The sequence below is a fragment of the Myxine glutinosa genome, chromosome 3, assembly GCF_964187855.1.
Source record: "Myxine glutinosa chromosome 3, kmMyxGlut1.1, whole genome shotgun sequence".
Taxonomy (NCBI): domain Eukaryota; kingdom Metazoa; phylum Chordata; class Myxini; order Myxiniformes; family Myxinidae; genus Myxine; species Myxine glutinosa.
The window spans coordinates 192,728,529-192,739,954 of record NC_136263.1 but is presented as its reverse complement, the minus strand read 5'-3'; the positions used below and the strand labels follow the sequence as shown (position 1 = coordinate 192,739,954).

General features: G+C 46.7%; 1 protein-coding gene across 1 annotated transcript in view; it reads left to right on the top strand.

Moving 5' to 3' along the window:
• The first annotated feature begins 6,423 nt into the window (after nt 1-6,423).
• PSMF1 (proteasome inhibitor subunit 1) overlaps nt 6,424-11,426 on the top strand; it is a 52,060-nt gene continuing 47,057 nt past the window's right edge. Inside the window, exon 1 of the mRNA XM_068109605.2 lies at nt 6,424-6,545. The gene's annotated coding sequence lies outside the window, so the exon portion shown is untranslated. The remainder of the gene's footprint in view (nt 6,546-11,426) is intronic.

Sequence of the window (11,426 nt, the reverse complement as noted above, 5' to 3'; positions counted from 1 at the left end):
TGGTGAGTTAGATTGGAGATAAAGGCGTGAGAGAGACTCAATGGCCTTGAAGTTGAAGTTACAGGCGTTTGAGAATTCATTTCGTTCTATAACGGCAACTTTCATTGGATTTCCTTCCCGTTTTTTTTTCAACCGAGTCGAAAACTATGTTAGCGACTGTGAAAAAATGAAATGATATATCGAATTTTTAATATGTATCGACACGTTGCCGTCGGTGTCATGTTAGGCGGTGTATGATACACCATGACGCGATTTTAAAAAATATATCTGCATTTTCCCGCGTGTGTGGAATGTTCTCAATTATTGCTGACACCGACTCTAAAACCATCGATAAAAATGAAATCATATGGTGAGTTAGATTGGAGATAAAGGCGTGAGAGAGACTCAATGGCCTTGAAGTTACAGGCATTTGAGAATTCATTTCGTTCTATAAACGGCAACTTTCATCGGATTTTCTTCTCGTTTTTTTTCAACCGAGTCTAAAACTATGTTAGCGACTGTGAAAAATGAAATGATATATCGAATTTTAAAATAGATATCGACACATTGCCGTCGGTGTCATGTTGGGCGGTGTATGATACACCATGACGCGATTTTAAAAAATATATCTCTGCATTTTCCCGCGTGTGTGGAATGTTTGTGGAAAATTAAAGATTTCAAATAAACCTATTTAAAGTGTATGCGCACATAACTAATAAAAAAAACGAAGAAATATCTCGGTAATTTCCTGAAACATATTTTACTTCCGGCTAATATGTTGAATGAAATAAAAACGAAGAAATATATGTCGGCATCATTGTTGACGTTTTTGTGACGACTATCATCAAACGAAATAGTAATATATCATAACGGAAAAGCAAAAGCGAATTTTTAATATATATCGACACATTGCCGGCGGTGTCAGTTGTGGCGGTATATGATACACCATGACGCGATTTTAAAAAATATATCTCTGCATTTTCCCGCGTGTGTGGATTGTTCTCAATTATTGCTGACACCGAGTCTAAAAGTAAAACCATCGATAAAAATGAAATCATATGGTGAGTTAGATTGGAGATAAAGGCGTGAGAGAGACTCAATGGCCTTGAAGTTACAGGCCTTTGAGAATTCATTTCGTTCTATAAACGGCAACTTTCATCGGATTTTCTTCCCGTTTTTTTCAACCGAGTCTAAAACTATGTTAGCGACTGTGAAAAATGAAATGATTTATCGAATTTGATTTGAAATAAAACTGGGGGAGAGCAAGACACCACGGGCCTACAAAACAGGACTCAAAGCTATGCGAGTTAATAAAATGGTGGATATTTGTTTATAGCCACTCCCAGAATGGGTGGAGCTATGGGTGGAGCTACTCTGCAAACCGAGTAAGCCACACCCCCGGACAGACACCCAACAGATAGACAGACAGACAGACAGAATCATCTACGGCTATTATAATATAGATATCTCCATTTCCCGCCCTCTCTCGCACGCTAAGCGAGTCCTCCAGCATTTGGGCGGGGCAACTCAAAAGTACGTTTGTAAGTGCAAAACGGGTGTACACGATTGTACACGTGTACGGGCCTTACCGAACCGGCAAACAAATCGCCCCATGGTGCACTTCATGGGTCGATTTGCCTCCAGAACAGAGTGAGGCTTTTAATACCCAGCGTATAACGTACGCATCCTCGCAAACACACGGTCCCAATTACACAGGTGAATGCAGGCAAGCCTAGAGACGCGCGTTTCTCAGTGACGCGTGTCAGACGAACTGGCGCATTCATTTACACAGCGCAAAAACCCGTATTAACAGAGATCGCTAGAAAAAACACGAATAATCATTAAACAATTAAAAGAAAAATCGCTTCTACTGCTCCAGCCGCAGCATTCGTCATTTTGTCTGCTCATTCCGTGTGACCAAAACGAGATAAAGGGAGCTCAACCATTACACAGCGCTTTTAATGGCGCATGCCATAGGAACTCAACGCAATTTCGACTCGGCCAGAAAACGAGCAGACATTTTGTAGGACTTTTACCTCGGACGATCGTTACAAAATTCGTTACATCATTACATTTATTTACAAGGTACCTCAAAATACATCTTAATCACACAGTCATTGGTTCTTTGCATAAACACAGCACCGGGAGAACCAGCTCAAAAAATGGATCTTTGTGAATATGCAGCACCCTAGTAGTTGGTTCTCTGTGTACTAATTAATTACACAGCACCCGGGCCCCGCTCATATGGATCCTTTGTGTCGCAAGCACAGCACCTGAGCAAAGGGTCCCATCTATATTTTCCTTATCAGGGCTTCCGTGCACCAATGGTGCGTGGGGAAGCCCAAACACCAAATCCTCCATGTATATACAAAATAACTATTTCCAGGTTCGTAAATCATACTGGACAAAAAACAAGACACACTTACCTTTAAAGATCTTGTATGTGTCCAATTGATCCCAGCGGTGCCTCCATATTGTTCGGGAATAGTTATATGACTCAGGAGGATACAAAATAACTAAACAGGGATTTTACAAAAGCAAAGCTTTATTAACTAATAATTCACTTGTTTCAATATAATAAAGAACTACAATACTATAACGAATTTAGTAATTCAAGTCGTTGGTTCTTCTTCGTTCGCCGGTGCTCTCCTGGCGCTGTTTCCCGTTGCGTACTCGTTCGTTCCGTCGGGCAGAGGTTCTCGTGGACAAGTGCTCTCGACTCAAAGTTTGTCCTCGTTTATATCGGCACACTCGAGTTAATCCTCCATGCGCTAAATCTTAATCCCTTCTCCGCAGAAATGTTACTCAGTCATCCCGCTAGCCTTACGGAGCCGGTTCGCCCCCCGCCCCCCCTGCTGGGAGTCACATTTGCCTCACAATAGGAGGGTGCTCTAGCCGGGGCTGTGACCAGGTGAACAAGAGATTACCGCGTTCGTGCACATTCCTGACATTCATTTACGAAATCGTCTATCTGCTTCGTTACCAGTCCCAATCAATGAGTTACCAGTCCCACTCAATGAGTTACATTTCCACACTGTCACCTGTGGCAAGACTAAGCCACCCATGCACATACTCCTCCCATTTGCTGTGAAGTCACTGACAGGAAACACAGAACTGATACGAAGTCTGAATCGTCTTGGCCATGCTATTTCCTACTCCAAAGTAGAGGAGATTGACACAGCTCTTTGTGTCCAGAAGCTGGAACGTGCTCAGCAGAGGACATACCACTGCCAGAAGACATGCATCCTGGTGTGTTTACCACCCTGGCCTGGGATAACATTGACCGTCTTGAAGAGACACTGAGTGGAGAAGGCACCTCTCACAGGGTCAATGGCATTGCTGTCCAACCCAAAGTTGCAGGGCCCATGCCACAGAAGGTCCTGCCTGCAGTCAGCAAATCCAAGAAGAGGAGCATCAGTCCTGCCCCATTGATGCTACCAACCTACAATGTTGGACAGCGAACTGGGCCACCTAAGACTGAGACCCTTGATTCCGACACAAACAAAGAAGTTCAAGATGCAAAGAAGAAGAACCTCCTGCTATACTAGCAGAAGTACCCGGCATTGCCGGGCGGGGGGAGGGGAGGGGGAGGGGAACGGGGGGGAGGGGTGGAAGGGGGGGGAGGGGGGAGGGGAGGAGGGGAGGAGGGAGGGGGGAGGGGAGGGGGGGAGGGGGGGAGGAGCCGGAGGGAGGGGGAGGGGAGGGGAGGGGGGAGGGGGGAAGGGTGGAGGGGGGATAGGGGAAGGGGGGGAAGGGGGGAGGGGGGAGGGGAGGAGGGAGGGGATGGGGAGGGTGAGGGATGGGAGGGGGGAGGAGGTGGGGGTGGGAGGGGGGTGGGAGGGGGGAGGAGGGAGGGGGAGGAGGGGGGAGGGGGGAGGGGGGGAGGGGAAGGGGGGAGAGGGAGGGGGAGGGGGGAGGGGGGAGGGGAGAGGGAAGAGGGGGGGATGGGGAGGGTGAGGGATGGGAGGGTGAGGGATGGGAGGGGGGAGGGGAGGAGGTGGGAGGGGGAGGGGGAGGGGCGGGAGGTGGGAGGGGGGGAGGGGGTGGGAGGGGGGAAGGGGGAGGGGGAGGGGAAGGAGGGAGGGGGGAGGCGGAGGGGGAGGGGGGACCCGGCAGAAGTACCCGGCATTGCTGGGCGGGGGAGGGGAGGGGAACGGGGGGGGGAGGGGAACGGGGGGGGGAGGGGAGAAGAGGGGGGAGGGGAGAAGGGTGGGGGAGGGGAGGGGGGAAAAGGGAGGGGGAGGGGAGAAGGGGAGGGGGGAGGGGGAGGGGAGAAGGGGAGGGGGTAGGGTGGAGGGGTATGGTGGAGGGGGGAAGGGAGGGGGGAGGGGGAGGGGGAAGGGGGAGGGGAGGGGGAGGGGGAGGGGGGAGGGGAAAGGGAGAGGGAGGGAGAGGGGGGAGGGGAAAAGGGAGGGGAGGGGGGAGGGGGAAAAGGGAGGAGGAGGGGGAGGGGGAAAAGGGAGGGGGAGGGGGAAATGGAGGGGGAGGGGAGAAGGGGGAGGGGGAGGGGGAGGGGAGAAGGGGAGGGGTAGGGTGGAGGGGGTAGGGTGGAGGGGGAAGGGCCGGGGGGACGGAGGGGGGAGGGGGAAAGGGGAGGGACAGTCAACAACGATGTTGCAGTTCTCATGGTCGGAGAGCAGCACAACAATCGGACATAGTCCTGCATATTCGCAACAGCACGAAGCGGATTTTTGGAGACTCACCGATCCTGTGACGTCCTCCAGTACCGGCGTTGCCGGGCGGGGGAAGGGAGACCCGTACATTCCCAACCCGTACATTTGCCCTCTCGACTCAAGCTCACTCGGACAAAAGCCTCGCACAAATTACACCGTGAAGGCCCAATGGTCATGTCTATGCCACAAATCACGGGCGCACTGAATTGAAAATATATAGAACGCTCATACTCCATGAAAAGTGAAGCCGCCATGTCGCCATCTTGGGCAGCACGACTCGACCAACTCGCTTCGCGGATCTCGTTTTGTGCGGCAAGAAACTGCTCCAATCGGTTACGGAAGGGTTGTGGAAAGACGTTTCACAGCTGTTTCAAAGACGTCTTTAATTCATATCGCACAAAATCGATACAAAACACGATCGCATAAAAGGTGAAGTGACGTGTGACGGGATGGAACATCACGTGATCGCTCTGAGCGAATCAGCGAGCTGCTCTGGAACCGGTTGAGATTAGCGGGTACTTCGCTGAAATGCGCTGAGGTAAATATGAATAAAAAAATATGGATCGTCAAATATTTTGAGTTCAGCCATGTTCGTCCCACGCTCAATGGGCATGTCTATGCCAAATATCAAGCACGTAAGCCTCTCCGTTTAGGAGTCTATCGGTCACACACACACACACACACACACACACACACACACACACACACACACACACACACACACACACACACACACACACTGTGTTTTATATATCTCTATCTATAATTCCATTAATCTCTGTGTGTATGTGTGTATGTGTGTTTGTATGTGTGTTTGTATGTGTGTTTGTATGTGTGTATGTTTGTCTGTGACCGCTGTTTCTCGACAACTACCGGTCCGATATACTTGAAACTTGCCAGGTATATTGCTGGGGACCCGAGGATGTGCCTTTTCAAGGTTTGAAATTAATCGGACAAGTAGTTACCGAGCTATGGCGATTTCTTTACCAAACACCGCAAGCCGTTCGCTTTGGACCAAACCATTTCATGTAAATAGAGGGGGGGGTTCTGTGGTCGTTGCGAATGGACCAAACCATTCATGTAAATAGAGGGGGGGGGGGTTCTGTGGTCGTTACTGCCACGTGGTTTCAAAGTTTTTTTTTGTTGTTGTTTGCACGCATGTTTTTTTGCACCCACGTACGGGCACGCCCTAGGATGTTTACACACACACACCCCTACACAAATTTTTTTTTTTTTTTTTTTTTGGCAAGGAACGGGCACCCACGTACGGGCACGTCCTAGCTTATATATAGTACGGGCATGCCCTAGTATAGATAAAGGGAGGGGCGCTTTGCGCCTTACTTGATGATGTAAATGCTAACTCCACTTTGGACAGAAGAGGGCGCTCGAGTACGGGATACGGCAATGGAATGAAGAAGAAGAATAGAAAGATTGTGCACCTGTCCTGTGGACCGGATCTGATTTCTTGCAAGTCGAAGCTACAAACAAAACAACAACAACAACAGCAACGACGACGACAACGACAATGATGAGGAAAAGCATAACGAACTTCCCTCCCACGCACGGCGTGCCTCGCGTTTACCGCACACTCCTCTCACAGGCGTTGCCATGGCAAAGTCTGCATCTTCTTCCTCATTTACCGCTTCCGTTTAGCAAGCTGTAATTGCGACCATTTGTTGCATTAAGTGGGAGATAACTTCCTTATTTTAAAGCTACATATGACCTTGGATTAATTCCTTCTTATTTACCTCAGCTTTGTTGCGAAGTCTTAAAAAACCCTTTGAGAAACTACAACAACAACAACAACAACAACAAACTGTTTTCTTGGTACAGTTGGTTCCTTTTGAATGTTTATACAGTATTTGGTTCCGAGAGACGATTCTTGGTGATTAGGTGAGTACATTGTTAGTAATTGATGCATCATTGTGTGTACCGTCCCTCGAATGGACGTTAAGCGGGACGTAGCGTCTGTCGACATTACTTGGTGGACGTTTAAGACCCCACGGTGTACTTCGTGAAGAGTAGGCGAGCTATCACTGGCGTCCTGAACAAATTACAAATTCCTGCCGTAAGTGGTGCGGCTATGAAGGCAATGGCAAACCACCTAGTGTAACCCTTGCCAAGCACCGACGTTCTGTAGCGACTATGGTACATCACAATCAGAATTAGCCAATATGTTAGTGGAGGGTCGTGCTGAATAACTAACAGCACAGGTGTAAGTAAATATTCGTGGTGATTACCTCCGCTACCAAAGGTGGATGGATGTTAATGTTATGTTTTCACCCCCTGTCTGTCTGTTTGTGAACAAAATATCTCCAATAGTTGTGGACGGATTCGGACGAAATTTGGCAGAGATGTGGCGTTTGTGACGAGGACGAAATGCTTACATTTTGGTGAAGATTCGGATCCGGCTAGTAGAAATTTTAAAGTGATTCTTCACCATTGTTGGGAGATCGGGCCAAAACCGATACATAGCAGGATATCTCAAAAAGTTGTGGATGGATTTGGACGAAACTTGTTGGACAGGTTGTGTGTGTGACAAGGACGATTCGATTCGATTTTGGTGAAGATCTGAATATGGATTTGGATATGAGAATTATTTGATTTTTTAAGTGATTCTTCACCATTGGGAGATCGTGGCCAAAAACGATACATAGCGGGATATCTCAAAACGTCATGGATGGATTTGGACCAAACTTGTTGGACAGGTTGTGTGTGACAAGGACGATTCGATTAGATTTTGGTGAAGATCTGAATATGGATTTGGATATGAGAATTATTTGATTTTTTAAGTGATTCTTCACCATTGGGAGATCGTGGCCAAAAACGATACATAGCGGAATATCTCAAAACGTCATGGATGGATTTGGACCAAACTTGTTGGACAGGTTGTGTGTGTGACAAGGACGATGAGATTCAATTTTGGTGAAGATCCAGATCCAGATAGTAGAATTTTTAAGTGATTCTTCACCATTGAGTGATATGGCCAACCAGGTGGAGGTGTGCTCTCTACTGAGTGCCGTTCTGGTTATTACCCTGCACTCGCGAAGTGAAAAGCAGGGTTAGGTGATCGGTTCCGTAAGTGTGGCGTATGGAACCGATGGCTCTTTCTCGTCGGAAGGGTCAAGGGGGTAATTTATATTCGTTTTTTCTCCGTTAATAATATTTTGCCGCGACATTGCTACATAGAAAAGTTGTCAGAAATGACAAGATATAATCGATTCTGGGTCTAAACATTGTGTACGAATTTATGGGCAACTTGTAAAAAAAATAACCAAAATTTTACCATTGGAGCACCTCCACTTGTAGAATTTTTTTATTTATAATTATGACGCCATAGATCATGTGGTATGGACGCCATCTTGGAACATTTTGAAAAACGAAACCACTCGATAGAAAAAATCGAAACATGGCGCATTGTCAGGTACTCCCCATGGGGAATAAGATATGTTAATGATGATGTCATGGGTGCCTTCTGTAATTGGTGCAATACCAGACGCTTTGTAATGAGACTTTTGACGAGTAGAGCTCTCTTCAAAGTACATCACCCCCATGCCAAATAAATAAATAACACATCCTCCGGCGCGTGACATTGCCGGGGCACCTTTGGTGCTGGGCGATGCTGCCATGCAGGACGTGGAGACGGAATTGGGAGGGAGTTGTGTACAATAAATTGATTTATCAATTGCATACGTAAAGTAAGTAAATAATAATCAGAATGGATTAATTTCTTAATTGGCTAATAGCTTACATAAACCACCACTGTTTCATCCGAATGTGTAACTTTTTGGAAATTAAGCAGTTAATCGAAAAATTAAAGAATTAATGGACTAATTGATTAATCAAATAAAAAATACCCTTTATAGCCAAATCATTTGGTCACTGTCATGTCCAAATATCAGCTTCCCAGCTCAAAAGGTGCCTGAGATATTGCCCAGATGAGAAAGAAAATAAATAAGGAAAGAATAAATTGATAATAATTGAGTGATTAATCAATTAATTGATTAAATTTTAAAAATATTAAAAATACCGTTTTTGCCAAAGCACGTGCTCACTATTGTGCCCAAATTTCAGTTTCCTAGCTCAAAGGGAAATTTCAAACTGATTGGACAAGGCATTGTACTTGTCATTATGATGTCATAATGGCACCAATAATGTCATCGTTAACAACACTTATTCCCCATGCAGATTTCTTTACAATGATGCTTCAAATTTTTTTTCCATGGAGCGACTTTGGAGATATAGAGATGCAACGTTTTTCGGTTTTTCCAAGAGGGTGTCCGTACAATGTGTCCGTTGACGTCATACAACAGGCATTTTAAGGCCATATTCCCTGCTAGAGCGGGGGTTAGCCTTGCGGGCCCCATGACAATCTTCTCCATTCTTCTCCAGACGTCATAATATCAATAAAAAAATTCTACATGACTAGACGCATACAATGGTGACAATTTCGTGTTAATCGCATCAACGGTTGCCAAGAAAATGAATAAATGAATTTAAACAAGATGGCGTCCATGCCATGTGACCCATGGCATCATATTTTTTTGGACTGGACCGGTTGGAATTCCCAGACATTGTTAATTATGCCTACTAGCAACGGTACCCGCCCTATGGGCGGGGCTACAGTTGGGAGGCCCAAATGGAAAGGCAAAATATCAGAAATTGAAGGCTTTTTTTTATTTTAAACGATTTATATAAACATCCGTTAAATCATATCACACGCAAATCGTCAAAAACTAAACAGTATTTGTAGAATTTCAATAAAAGCCACACCACTGTTCATATCGGTAAATATTATTCCATAGTGTTTGGAAAAACTGGAAAATTGGAAAATTTGGAAAAATTGGAAAAACAATATAGCCTATTTTACTCCAGGGGGGCCCAGGATTACCCACCCAAAATATCGTTGCTATCAGTTCAGCCGTTTTTGTGGTACCTGGGAAGTGGGAATGGACGGACAGACATTTGGTGAATTATAGGAAGACTAGCAGAGGTACCCGGCTTTGCACGGGAGTGGGAGGAGGAGGGGAGGGGGAAGAGGAGGGGAGGGGAACGGGGGGGAGGGGGGAGGGGGAAGCGGGGGAGGAGGAGGGGAGGGGGAAGAGGAGGGGAGGGGAATGGGGGGGGAGGGGGAAGGGGGGGGAGGGGGGGAGGGGAAGGGGGGAGGGAAGGGTGCGGGGGTGCCCAGGGGAAGAAGGGCCCCTCCCCTCCCCCTCCCCCCCCTTTCCCCTCCCCCCCCTCCCCTCCCCCTTCCCCCTCCCCCTCCCCCTTCCCCCTCCCCCTCCCCCCTCCCATCCCCTTCCCCCTCGTTCCCCTCCCCTTCTCTTCCCCCTCCCCTCCTCCTCCCCCTTCACACCAGGGGGGTTGACTCAGCCTGTCATCCCACCGAGGTCGGAAGTCGGAACTCATTGTCGTCAAATAAATGTAGCCTGTATGTTTCACTCTTTGTCACATGCCGTTGGTCCCATGTCAATCGGATGAAGTTGAAAAATTAACGTTACGAAGGTTCTCTGGGACGTACTGATTCCGAATAATGAAGTTGAAAAATTAACGTTCCGAAATACGCTAATTACGCTAACAGAAGCGCTGGAGGGAGCACTGCGCTCCCTCCCTTAGATTCCCTCCCTCTTCTGCTAGCGCTAATTACGCGTAACACACTAATTTTAAAACCCGAAGTTTTTTTAATTTTAAGGTGTGCTGTAGTCAGAAGCGCTAGAAGCGCTGCGCTCCCTCCCTTCGAATCCCTCTCTCTTCTGCTAGTGCTAATTACTAACTAACGCTAATTTTAAAACTCGAAATTTTTTAAATTTTTATGTCTCCGTGACATTCCTGGGACCATCCCGAGTCGAACAGTACTTTCCGCTCGCAAATCCGTCCACGGGTTCTCGAGATCTTAGAGATCATAGATAGAGGCCAACTCTACTTTATATATATAGATGTTGGGCTAGTTGGTGTTGGTGTTGGTGTTGGTGTTGGGCTAGCGGCTAGGGTGCCGGCTTAGGATCCTAGGATCCTGGGTTCGAATCCCGGTCAATCGCTGAATTAACGCCAGGGGGGTTGACTCAGCCTGTCATCCTTCCGAGGTCGGCAAATTGAGTACCAGTTCACTGGTAATTCCCTGCTTGTCGTTAAAGGCGGCAAAAAGGGTTGGCGTCAGGAAGGGCATCCGGCCGTAAAACATTGCTTCAAAAATGGGACCAAAAACAACAACAACCACAGTTCCCGAAAAAGGCCAACCCCCGCTTGCGGGGAAAAATGGCCTCTAAAGGTGGTTATTATATTATTATTTATTATATAGGAAGATGATGTTTGGTGACTATGGTGTGAAGTGTTGTAAGAGATAGTAAATGTGACAAACGCCGTTGTTTCATTAGTGCTGGGAAAGCTGTTTCACCATGTAAAGTTATCGTTATACCAATCGATTTATTCATAACATTTCCTTTTAATGTGGATTCTGTAACCGTTCAGTTATATTTAATGTGTATTCATATCCCCACATTGTGTCTAATCTCTAACGTTCTCTTCTTCTTTAAATTGAATGCTCTGGTAGGTGGCCACCTAACCTCCCCTTCCCACCCCCACACTTTTTCAAATTGACAGTGTACTTAAATAGTCAATGACAACCATAAACACCAACAATTATATAAACTAGAGAGGTTCCAGGGAACCTGAACTCAACTGGTCTATATCAATATGGTTAGAATATGCATAATAGAACCACAAACGATGTAGTTTATATGTGCTAAAAATATATGACAAAAATTGATTTTTCAA